The 13,712-nt window shown below is 26.9% G+C and overlaps 1 protein-coding gene across 1 annotated transcript in view; it reads right to left on the reverse strand.

The window, feature by feature from the left end:
• The window catches only part of LOC105252324 (probable chitinase 10), a 41,633-nt gene that overhangs the window by 14,748 nt on the left and 13,173 nt on the right, over positions 1-13,712 (reverse strand). The gene's annotated exons all lie outside the window — the stretch shown is intronic.

Genomic DNA, 13,712 nt, shown 5'->3' on the forward strand with positions numbered 1-13,712 from the left:
GCAACAAAAAATATACTATCTTTATACACTAATTATATTACTTTTTTATTACTTTGTCTATTGTAGAAATAGCAATGAAATAATTTGCAAGCAAATATAACAGTTGGAGATAGTTTTTATAATTAGTTTTAATAATTAGTTCAAGCAATATTTCTTTACAATAGTAGCATTCATCTTTTTCTCAAATAATGCTAATAAACAAAAATTTATTTGCTATATATAAATTGTTATAAATAAATTCTCTCGTATTTTATGTCTATCACTCATCGAGACACATATAAAGAAAACTTTTGTACGTAACTCTATGTATTTCTCCTCTCTTATATGTATATAGCTATTCGCATATGATAAGGTTAAAGACCGAAATACTGTTCTCTAGTCAAGTATTATTTAATCTGTATTGCGCTTAGAAGAAAGAATTTAGAATATTATCTATATTCATTAATATTTACAGTACATGACAAAAACAATGGCGAAAATTGTTTGAGATAAGTTTAGAGACAAGAAGATTGTGTTCTATTGTATAATAAAAATTAACAATTAACTTTGTTGCATGAGAAAAATGAATTGATAATTAAATATATCGACATAGAAGAGGGTTTAATAAATTAATTGCAGACTCTCTCTCACTTCTCTCTTTTTAATACTTAAGATTAATTTAAAATTAAGATAAAATTGAGAAAACGTTAAAAACAGTAAGAATGAAAGATTTTTTATATTTTTCATATTTTTTTATATTCTTTCATTATAAACTTATAAATAGATTTAATTATATTTATCTCACTATCTATTATAATTTCTATAAAGCTACATTATTCACATATAATTATAATTTCTAACAACATTATTCACATATTTCACATTTTTAATAATTTCACATAATAGTGAGATATATCTATTCAATACGAAGCAATTTTCATTGGACAAAAGTAATATGTAGTTCTAAAAATTTATTGTCAAACAAACGTGAATAATCTAGAAACCTCATAAAAATATAAATAAATAATTGTATAAATAAATAATTGTATAAATAAATAATTATATAAATAAATAAATAAATAATTAAATATAAATAATTGAGTATAAATATAAATAAATGAGAATAGCCAGCAGCGTGGAAAATATTCAAGAAAATTATATCTTATTATCATATTCGTAGGGAACGAAAGAATTTATAAAAATATATACCTAATGTGTGTATAAAAAATGTAAATAATTTTAGGAATTGTTTAATTTTAAGAACAACTGTGAACGAAAATAATTAATCTTTATATGACATTGAAACATAATTACATTACTATTTATTCATAATATTCAGCATTGTATTATCTCAGCTCGTGTAAAAATTCTCGTATTTAGAATAATACAAATTGTTTAACACGAGTATTGGGGAATAATTATGTCTAGTGCATGATTATGAAAACAATGCGAATTGTTCATACGCTCTAATCATCTTTTCACTCCTGGCTCGCGTGAGATCGAGATGGAAGTCACGCTCCATCGCTCCTTCCAATAAGAGATAGCACCAGGCGATAAAATACCACGCAGAGAGCTCGCCGTCCTCGTTTATATTAATTATTAACGAGTAAATGAGACAGAAAAGCAACGGATCTCGATTTTTTTTCGGTTTTTTTTTCTTTTTTGAGGTCATGGCCGACCCGGACTTCTCAACGAGCACATTTTTTAACGGTGTCTGTCCAATTCGTATTCCAGCCACGAGCTTGGAAAGTTTTTAACTTTGTGAACTACTCGTGAGAAGATCGTTGAATATCATTATGGACACGGCTTTAATAATATTCGGTTCGAATCTCCACGCGATTCTTGTCTTTATTACGTATCAAGAGATACCGAGCCGTTTCCTCTCGACTTTTCGTGCGATGCTAAGGAAGTAAAATTTCTTTCTGCAAAATGGCCGTTCTGCCGTTGTAGTGTTTATCGAGAATGATTTTATTACCGGGTAAAGATATTTTGCAAAACCTGATAAATTGTTTATGTCACTTAATTTCTTTTATTCAGGTGCCTCTTGTTTTCATATCTTCCAGTTTTTATTGTACAATGTGTGTAAATTAATTACATTAAACTTGACAAAACATTTCACACGATTATCTGATCGTCTCCTCAATCGCTTCTATAACAAGTTTTTAATTCGTGTTTTGCGACATTGATAGCATAAAGTGAAAACATGATTGCATCTTTAATCATTCTGTTCCGATTTCACTTTATACAAAGATATTGAATGAAAATAAGCTGCCAGATTATTAAATCTTCCGTTACAAATAATAAAAATAGATATGTTATAATGCTTGAAATATTAGAATTATATTTATACATTTATAATCATATATTATATTTAACATAGAAAATACAGAATTTTATGATACATAAGAGTTTTGATTAATATATTTTATATATTTAATATATATTAATATATTTTATTTTTGTGAACGATAATCTCCAAATATAAAGGAAATCTTTATAAAGAAAGAATCTTATATCTTCTATAATATTTAATTTAACTCATTTCTTCGATAATTTAATATTTCAAAAAGTTAATAAAAGTCAATAAAATTGATGCAAGTTGCATTTCGAGAGATACTCGTATATTACACACATATGTTTCTCAAAGCATCATGTATCTTTCATAAATGTCACTGCGCGGGCGAGAACCGGTGCTCTACATTTGCCTTATTTTCTTGTATTTTATTGCCACGCGCCACATAATGACATCGTCGAACGAAAAATTACATCCGTGCCCGTTTCTTTTCTCATTTTTTTCACCTCATTGTTGCCGTGCTCATTATCACCGCAAAATGCTCTCGCTCGTGTTTCAACGTGGGAACGACTTCATGTTATACTTCTAGATCGACGACTTCATCATTAATACGGTTATTAATTAGCCAGATGTGCGATTTTAAATCTAATCCCAAGAAAAGGCGTATCTCGCCCGTGAGATGCTTAATTTGCACATACAAGCACATGCGCGGCTCGCTTCATGTATTTAATTAAAACCCTCCGTATATGTCATTACATTTGCGTTCTCATTGGTAAATATGTCTAAACTGAAAAATATATTTAAAACTTGCTTTTTCATTATTTTTCTCGTCATTATTTTGTTTTCAGCAGTTTTATATAATAATTCAATTTGCATATGTATGTTATACATGGTGTCAGAGTAATCTCTTCCCCAAAAAAAGCTCTTGTAGCTTACCTCGAGAATTTTTTCAAAACACTATAATAAAGTATTTTTTTATTGAGTACCTTTCGAGTTATGAGGCTTGAAATAATTTCCTAATTTTACGTAAACCATAAAATATCCAGTAAAATATTCATTTTTCGATCATCTTACCTTAACATTTTTATGTACAAAATAATGAGAGGAATCGATTGGTGTAAAGAAAACACATAATTGTTTCGGAGAAAAAATATGTAATTTGCAATTAACAATTACATTTTTTTTTTCGAAATCTTGATGGTATAAAGATATAAAAAAAAAATTAACACGATTTCTCACTTTTAATGTCGTAATTCAATATAACGACAACAAGAGATTTTGCAGTTACAACTATTTCTATGAACTATGTCGTCGTCGTTGCATAGTAGCCGGTGACTAGAATCGTATGCACGTTCGCTAGCATCAGGAGAGAGCGAAAGATTTCTATGCTGGACTTTTAGAACGAATGCGGCCTCTCTCTCTCTATTGCTTCTCCTCATGTTATATAGTATCCAGCCAAGTATCTGTGACTTGGCAGAATAATAATGTTTCTTTGAATATGTTCCTCTTGTATTCGCCCGCGCAATGTACGAATACAAATTTATCCAACATCTCGATAGATATGTGCGAGATACTTAAAATCGAGATATCGGATTTTCTTATCTCTTTTTTTCCTTTTTCTCTCGAGATTCTTATTACATTGCTGCAACCATAGAAATATGTCTCTTTTTTCTTCATCAGATTTTTTATGATAACTTATATTTTAAGTATATTTTATATAAAAAAGTTTATGCAAATTTATCTTTATATATTTGTATGTTCCAAAGCTAGAAATTTATATATCTCAAAGTGAAAGTACCTCGGATCAATTCGTCAAATATAACTAGCACACTAATAAATTATGAGAATATCCGCTCATTTGATTATGGCATAAATTTATACTTTTAACTCTATGAATTTTTAACAGATAATGCAAATGTTAACTTGATCTTTTGTTTTTGCTCATAAACTATAAGCGTTAAATTGCTCTTGTTGTTTTCTATTGTTGCGATAGAATTAAAATACATATCGTTTCTTATTTTTGTATGATACATATAAAATTATTTTTATAAATATTTCAATGAAAAATACGATAAATCTTTATGCGATATCTATTTCTTGCAACTATTTCATTACTGATTACTATATCTATACGTATGTTAGCTGTACAAAAAGATTTAAATCTTTAATGTATTTTTGATCTCCCTCAATAAGTATGGCATTGCAAATTTATTAGTTTCTAATTTATTTGCACTTACATAACAAATTTTAATGTAAATTGTAATGCATATTATTATTAAAATATTTCTACAAATCAATAGACATACATATTCTGAAGCTCTAAATGTAAAATGTAATTTTTTAATATTTTTAAATATTATAGATTGTTATTATTGTTATTATTATAGACTGTTGTTATATATATAAATATTGAAGAAAGTTTTTTTAAATTATTTTATATTATTTATAGAACAAATTATGATTTATTAACTAAATATACAAATCATTTTCTATCAAGAATAAGTAGTTTATTTTACATATATATATATATAAAACTTAATTTTTTAAACTCTTCTTATATAAAAAAGGTATATATATATATATATATATATATATATATATATATATATAGGGTGTCCCATTTTAATCGATGACCCCGAATAACTTTTTTAATTTTAATTATAGGAAAAAATGTTTCAGACAAAAGTTGTATGACTTGAAGGGAGACATAAGATGGTGTCTTTAGTTTGACATTGAAGAGTCACCTGAAGGTCAGGTGAAGGTCACATCCAACTTTTTAAACGGGACACCTTGTATGCATTTGTATATTTTTTTAGTTCATCTCGAGAGCTTTCCAAAACACTATAATTAAGTTAGTTTTCATTAAGTACTTTGCGAGTTATGAAGCTTGAAATAATATCTTAATTTTACATAAACCGTAAAATATCTAGTAAAATATTTATTTTTCGATTATCCTACCTAAATACTTTTATGTACAAAATAATGAAAGGAATCAATCGGTGTAAAGGAAAAACACAGTTGCTTTTAAGAAAAAATATGGAATTGTTAATTGCAAATTACATATTTTTTCTTCGAAATAATTGTGTTTTCTTTACAACAATTGATTCCTCTCATTATTTTGTACATAAAAATATTAAGGTAGAATAATCGAAAAATGAATATTTTACTAGATATTTTATGGTTTATGTAAAATTAAGAAATGATTTCAAGCCTCATAACTCGAAAAGTACTCAATGAAGAAATACTTTATTCTAATGTTTTGAAAAGCTCTCGAGATAAGCTACAAGAATAAGTAATAAAAAATAGGGGGTTCTATTAAAAAAATTGAAGGTGGCCTTCATGTGACCTTCAACAACTTTTCAAGATAAAACCAATGATACCATCTTATGTCCCCCTTCAAGCCATACAACTTTTGTCTGAAACATTTTTTCCTACAATCAAAATTAAAAAAGTTATTCAGAGTCATCGATTAAAATGGGACACTCTGTATATGTATATACAGGGTGAGGCATCTAAAACAGGCCACCTGAATAACTCCGTTGGTAAGCCGAATACAAAAAAATTGTTCAGACAAAAGTTGTATGGTTTCAAGGGAGACATATGATGGTGTCATTAGTTTAATCTTGAAGAGCCACCCGAAGGTCACGTGAAGGTCAGCTCCAACTTTTTAAATGGGACACCTTATATGCTTTTGCACATTCTTGTAGCTCATCTCAAGAGCTTTCCAAAACACTACAATTATGTTAGTTTTCATTAAATACTTTCCAAGTTATGAGGCTTGAAATCATTTTTTAATTTTACATAAACCGTAAAATATCTTGTAAAATATTCATTTTTCGATTATTTTACCTTAATACTTTTATGTACAAAATAATGAGAAGAATCAATTGGTGTAAAGAAAACACATAATTGCTTCGAACAAAAAAATGTAATTTGCAATTAACAATTACATTTTTTTGTTCGAAGCAATTATGTGTTTTCTTTATACCAATTGATTCTTCTCATTATTTTGTACATAAAAGTATTAAGGTAAAATAATCGAAAAATGAATATTTTACAAGATATTTTACGGTTTATGTAAAATTAAAAAATGATTTCAAGCCTCATAACTTGGAAAGTATTTAATGAAAACTAACATAATTGTAGTGTTTTGGAAAGCTCTTGAGATAAGCTACAAGAATGTGCAAAAGCATATAAGGTGTCCCATTTAAAAAGTTGGAGCTGACCTTCACGTGACCTTCGGGTGGCTCTTCAAGATTAAACTAATGACACCATCATATGTCCCCCTTGAAACCATACAACTTTTGTCTGAACAATTTTTTTGTATTCGGTTTACCAACGGAGTTATTCAGGTGGCCTGTTTTAGATGCCTCACCCTGTATATATCTTCTTTTACTTTATATTAAATATATTAATTTAATCAATTTATGTATTAATCTCGATAAAATAAAGAGCAATTTTGAGTTACTATAAATATAAAAAACTTAAATAATAATTTTTTATTATTATAATCTATTTACCTCAAACTTTTTAAGCCATATATATATTAAGCCGTAATATTTATTCGAAAATTAATCAATATTTTACATAAAAACTTTTTTTTCCTTTAGTGATTATTAAAGCGCAATTTTATCCTGTCATTTAAGCAAAAATAAATGCATTGATTATATGATTATTTAATTCGTTTACCATATTAAATACAGCAATTTTATCATATATAAATAAGTGAAAATATTCTGTGCTTCTTCACTTCCGATTCTCACTGTTAATTACTCCCATTCTAAACGGAATTAATAAGATATTAAGCAAGCAATCAAATCTAATTCAAGAGACTGGACTTTAATGTCACAGATAATTTTTCACATACCTACAATTTTCTTAATAATTTTTAATCTCTTCAAAATTTATCTTTTATTCTTATTAGTATTAACAAAAGTTTTAAATTGAACAAACACAAGCTGAATTTAATTTGTATATCATATTGTATACATATATTACAATTTAAAAAAATTGGGAATAAATAAAAAATACGATAACTATCAAATCGAATCAAAAGTTGTGCAAAATAAATGTTCTATTTTTTTATAAAAATATTATTTTCATAAAAATGCATTAAAAAATATTTTTTAAATAATTGTTAGTAGGTTTCAATTCATGCTTTGTCTACAATTGTATAATATATTTTATAGATGCGAATCGAACAACACATGCACATTTTCATTTTATCCATTTTCCTATTTTTCATAATCTCATTTTTATTACGAAATTATAATTTTGCTATATCCAGGTTTCGCATATCGCAATTATAGAAAAACAATCTTCATGATTATTTACAATAATAAGAGAACACGATTGATGTAAACTTTCATATTTGCAGAAGATTAAACTCATCGAGATTATACCGGATTCAAATCCTGTTATTTCTCTGATTAGCATCTGAAATCGTTGTGAAAACTAACTAAGTTTACTTTTTGACGTTGTGAGTCGTCCTCGTTCTATCTTTGGTTTCGTTTGAGATCAGCTGTGTTGATGATCGTATGCAAGATGCAGTTCTGTTGGTCGATTTTGTAGCAGGTTCTAGATCAACGGTGCCATCCATCCGTGAAAATTTCACTGACGTTCTTCACGGTCGTACATATACATACGGAGTTCGGGATTTTCGAAAGTTACTCGCTGTAAAGAGGTACGCGCGCACTCGACCCATCTAATTGTTGATTCACTGCCAACGAGAGAAATCGATTCTCGATGTTGCCTATTAACGAAGAAATGCAATTATGCTGAGGATTATGCACGCAGAATCGATTACAATGCGCGTTTTCCTTTTTGCTTGCGCCTCGCAGAAGCGACAAAATTTGTGCAATATATTGCCATCACGATTATCTTCTAAGTAATATCTATCATTTTTATTATAACACGAATTTATAATTGATGAAATAATTAAATAAATATATTATCTTTAATAAGTAATAATTTATAATTTATAGAATCTAGAAGCCTAATATATTAAAACTTTGATAATAATCAATAGTTTATAAAAAATATGTAGCGCTTATTACATTGTATTAAAAGTCTTATACTTTCAATAATATAAGGCCTGTAGTCATAAACAATTGATATAATGGAAATTAACATGCTTAAATTAAGTCATCTAGAATTGAATGCATGACTGGTAGAATCTTACGCACAATGATGAAAATTCCGTGAGATGCAATAAAGCATTTTTACCGGTGTTTCTACTATACTAGGCTTTCTTTTCGACCGTGCCATGTTACCTCGTTACATTTACCTGGTTTACACTTGAGCGCTCTCATTCAGACTGCATGCAGTTAAACTTCGTCGTTCTTATAACTTCTCAAAAATCCTTTCCAAATTAACAAATTCCATTCAATTTATTTATATAATTTCAATAAAAATCCAATAAAATTATATAAATTACATGTCATATGTGTGTAAAAATACATGTGCAAAAATTGATGAAAATTTTATGTTATTTTTATAAATAAATATAATCTATTTTAATCCATAAAATTAATATATAAATTAATTTAATATGTATTATATATATGTATATATATATATATATATATATATATATATATAATTTTTATTGTATTTTTATAGTTAATATTTTATATAAATTTATTGTATTTTTATAATTTATATTTTATATAATTTAATTCGCAAATATTACATATCAATTTATTATATCAAATATTACATATTTTATATAATAAGTAGAACAAACGCGTGCTATGCGTACATTTCAATCCTTCTACTATGTAATGTATTACGAAAAAAAAATCTATGCATAGGGTGTCTAATTTTAAATAACACAATATTTTTCGATAACCAAGCCTTCATCGAAAAATGTTTCAAAAATTTTGTGATTTCAAAGGAAACAAAATCGCTTGTTTCTCACTCTTACACAAGGCATGAAAGTCGATGCTCATTCATTTTCGCTTTTCCACGATGTTGATTAATTATCTCGATTCGCATTGTATGTTATACTTACACTATCGAGCGGCTGTTATCACGAGAATTAAGTTTTTCTTTTCTTCAATCATTTGTATTTTCTATTTTATTTATATCATGAAGATGCAACAATAATTTTCGAGTATTGATATAACATGTCTTTTTTTGAAAATAGATAATCAAGTTCTTTCATAAATAGCATCTTTCTATGTGTTATATCTTTTCACGATTAATACTGTTTTTCTATTTTTCGCGTCAAGCTTTCTTATTTCTGCTCAAATTCCGGAACGTTCCAAGCACATTCCTTATTGAATTACTGTCATCGACCTCTCTCACAGAATAGAAACGTTTCCGCCGATCACGATAACACGATACAGCTATTTAGACAACTACTTCATTAATAATTGTAAAACATTTGATCTAATGCATGTATTTGTTTTTGCATTTTAATTATAATAATAATTCTTTTGCATGTTATAAAATAAAAATAATAACAAATTATGTATACAAAAAAGACAAATATAAAAAATACATCTTATTTGTATAAAGTACATTTATATAAAATTTTTATATGAAACATATATATGTATATATGCATAATAAAATTGTTATTTATTTAAAGAAACATTATTTTCATTTTAACGTTTGATTAAATTTTAACGAAAAAGCTTAAATTTTAAATACAAAATTACTCTTTCAAACGAATATATTTTTACATTAAACATAAAGATTGAAACAATTTATAAATTTTCATACTTATTTAATTTCTAATCTTTCAACTTCTTTTTTTTTCTCTATTTTTTACTTCTTTTCTATTTTCAAGTTTTATTGCTTGGAATTCCTACATTCCAAAGTACATTTCATATTGAATTACTCTCGTCGAAAACAGTCGTATTTTAAGTTTCCGTCATGTGTTTGCGACTTTCTCACTTTACGTGTCACTTCGTTTACCTTCTTTACGGCTCTTGAGAGCCTTGCGCTTCTTTTTCTCCTCATGTTCTCTATTCTTTTTTCACCACATTCGCCTCGCAACACGTTTTCTAACGTCGTTACATGGTTCGTCACTATCATGGTTTTTGCAATCGGCTAAAGATTAAAATCAGAGATACAAATTTAGCACATCGAAACGCAAGAAGTGAGACTCCGATTTATACGCCTCGTTGGTCACAATAAAATGCAATCGTTGCTTCTTATATCTCAGAGTATATATTGTCTATAAAATTAAAAAATTTTTGCCATGACAAGATATTAAAACACATCAATATTTATATCATATTTAAATAAACAAAATTATCAATTTATACAAAAATATGTTAACATATCACAATAAAATACAATATATATATATATATATATATATATATATATATATATATATATATATATATCCCGGTCCAAAAGACCGGTCGAATATTTCATAAACTATGCACTTTAGAAAGAAATGTTTCAGACAAAAGTTGTATGGCTTAAAGGGGGCCATCAGATAGTGGCAATGATTTAACATTTGGGAGAGTCATTTGAAAGTCACGTGAAGATCACCATCAATTTCTTAAATGGAACTCCCTATTTTTTATTAAATATTCTGGTAGCTCACATCGAGAGTTTTCCAAAACACTATAATTAAGTTAGTTTTCATTAAGTACTTTCCGAATTATGAGGCTTGAAATCATTTCTTAATTTTACTTTTACTATTTTTAATCAATTGGTGTAAAGAAAAAACACAGTTGTTTTTAAGAAAAAAATATGTAATTTGCAATTAACAATTACATATTTTTTTTTTAAACAACTATGTGTTTTCTTTACACTAATTGATTCCTCTCATTATTTTGTACATAAAAGTATTAAGGTAAGATAATCGAAAAATGAATATTTTATTAGATATTTTATGGTTTATGCAAAATTAAGAAATGATGTTAAACCTCATAACTCGAAAAGTACTCAATGAAGAAATATTTTATTATAGTGTTTTGGAAAGCTCTCGAGATAAGTTACACGAATATGTAATAAAAATAAGAAATTGACGGTGATCTTCACGTGACTTTCAAATGACTCTCCCATGTCAAATCATTGCCACTATCTGATGGCCCCCTTCAAGCCATATAATTTTTGTCTGAAATATTTCTTTCTAAAGTGCATAGTTTATGAAATATTCGACCGGTCCGGGACTTTTGGGACATCCTGTATATATATATATATATATATATATATATATATCTTTGCTTAAGAAAAAATTATTCTAATCATCTGCGTTAAAAGTTAATCAATCTAATACATTTCAAAATTCATGAATTTGATATTTCGCAAAGTAACTGATTGGTGTAATTACTCCTTAAATATATTGTATTTTAATTTTTACTACTTCATAGAATAGCCTGTAGAGATTATATATAGTTATTACTAATACAGTGTCAGGCATCAAATATATAGTGAAAGCTCAATACGTAAAGCAGAAACACGATTTTCACAAAACCGGTGTATTTCTCCTACATGTAAAAATTTTTTTTATAGCGGAGATTCAGCGTTAACTGCTTAGACTTTCTAACTAGTGACTTTTATATCTAACTTATAATTAGTAAAAATTAAACCGATAGAGAAATATATAATTCTTGATGGATTTATACGACGTCCTAGAATCAATACTATTACATATTTGCTCATCAGTCATCTAATAAGGATATATCAGGTTACGATTTACATTTAATTATTGCAGATTCTTTTATAATTTGCCTAAGTAGATCCATATTTTTGGTCAAACTATATTTCAAAATTAAAGTTAATTCTTTTTAGAAAAATTGTTTACAACATGCTATTATTTATCTTGTTATTTTAATTAAGTATGTTTAAAAAATAGAAAAATTAAGTTTCTATGAGTCTTTATATTTGGTATATTTATAATAAATTATTGTACTACTAATATTACTTTATTAGTAATATAATTATTTTTTAATAATATTATTTTATTATTAATAATTTTGTAATTATTAACACCACAAGTATCGTATTATAAGGATAAACATAGAAGAAACACAATTATATAACTACTTACTTATATATTTTTCCCGTATGAAGGGAAGGGATTCTTTACCCTTGTTTTGCATTTTATGGCTCGAACACATATCAAGAAATTATTTTATATGATTTATGAACGTCTTTATATAATATTGTTTATACAGCTTCATCAATACCGGCAGTATCATCTTGCATTCGTGCATTCGAAAACATGTATAAATCTTATGTGTCGACAATGTAATAATTTCATTGGATCTACTCAGGCAAATTATAAAAGAATTCGCAATAATTAAATGTAAATCATAACCTGATTTGTTAGAATAATATTAATAGCTAAACGTTTTACGCGAGCTGAGCAATAATTCTCGTCGCGGTGCATCGATTATGAAAACTTGAAAGGCGAGACATTATGCATATATATTTGACGCATTAACGGTAATCTACGTTTCTCACTGATATAACAATTAGAAATGCTGTATGTGAAGCGTATTTATTTTAATGTGAGACACGATTCTTTTATTCTTTTTCACGGCGATCTTAGAACGTTCATTTTCGATTTTTTTTCGTCATACAATAACATAATTTGTACATTTAGCTACAATTGATTATTATCTTGCTTTATCAGCATTAATTTATTCACACTTGAAAATTCACACTGAGATTGACAACAGAGATAGTATTTAATTTTTGACACAATTTTGATATTTTTAAATTTAATTATATTTTTATATATAAATTTTATTGAGTACAACCAAAAATACTATTTTAAAAAACACAAATTACTATAAAAATATTAACTTTGAACAGGCAGAGTATCTTATACTGAAAAACATAACAAGTCAATAATTTATTCAGCCAACAATTTCATTTAATAAATTCCATCGAAGTTGCAGTTTATTTATTTGTACGTTTAAAAAATTGTAAATTATACCATGCTTTAGTATTATCCATTAATGACAATCCTATCGCTTGTCAATCTGTTTTCTGTTCTTACTTTCATTTGAAAATTTGAATTCTATCTATAATTAAAATTTTATTAAACGGAATTGCTAAATTTATTAACTAATCATTAATGTTTAATTAAAATCAAGTAAAAGTGGAACTGTGATAAATAAAACCTATTACACAGGCCTGAAAGGGCCAGTTACAAAAAACAGAGTAGGTGAATTTGATAGATTTTTTAACGTTGAAAACGAATCTGATCGCAGAATTTTCTCAGCATGTCAAGTTTTGAATAATTTATAGTTAAATAATCAAGTTTTAAATAGTCAAGTTTTGAATAATTTAAGTTAAATAGTCTAAAAATGGCTATTTCAACCAATTTCATGAATTTATTACGGATGAACCTAATTTTTTGAAATATTTCTGCCAATGGTATTGTATAGTATTAGTCTTCACCTTTCAAATATATTTTCGATTGTCGCTGCACGATTGTTTTTCACTGAGAAATACAAGTATG

This window comes from Camponotus floridanus, unplaced genomic scaffold, assembly GCF_003227725.1.
Source record: "Camponotus floridanus strain SB8 unplaced genomic scaffold, Cflo_v7.5 scaffold51, whole genome shotgun sequence".
In the NCBI taxonomy this organism is placed as follows: domain Eukaryota; kingdom Metazoa; phylum Arthropoda; class Insecta; order Hymenoptera; family Formicidae; genus Camponotus; species Camponotus floridanus.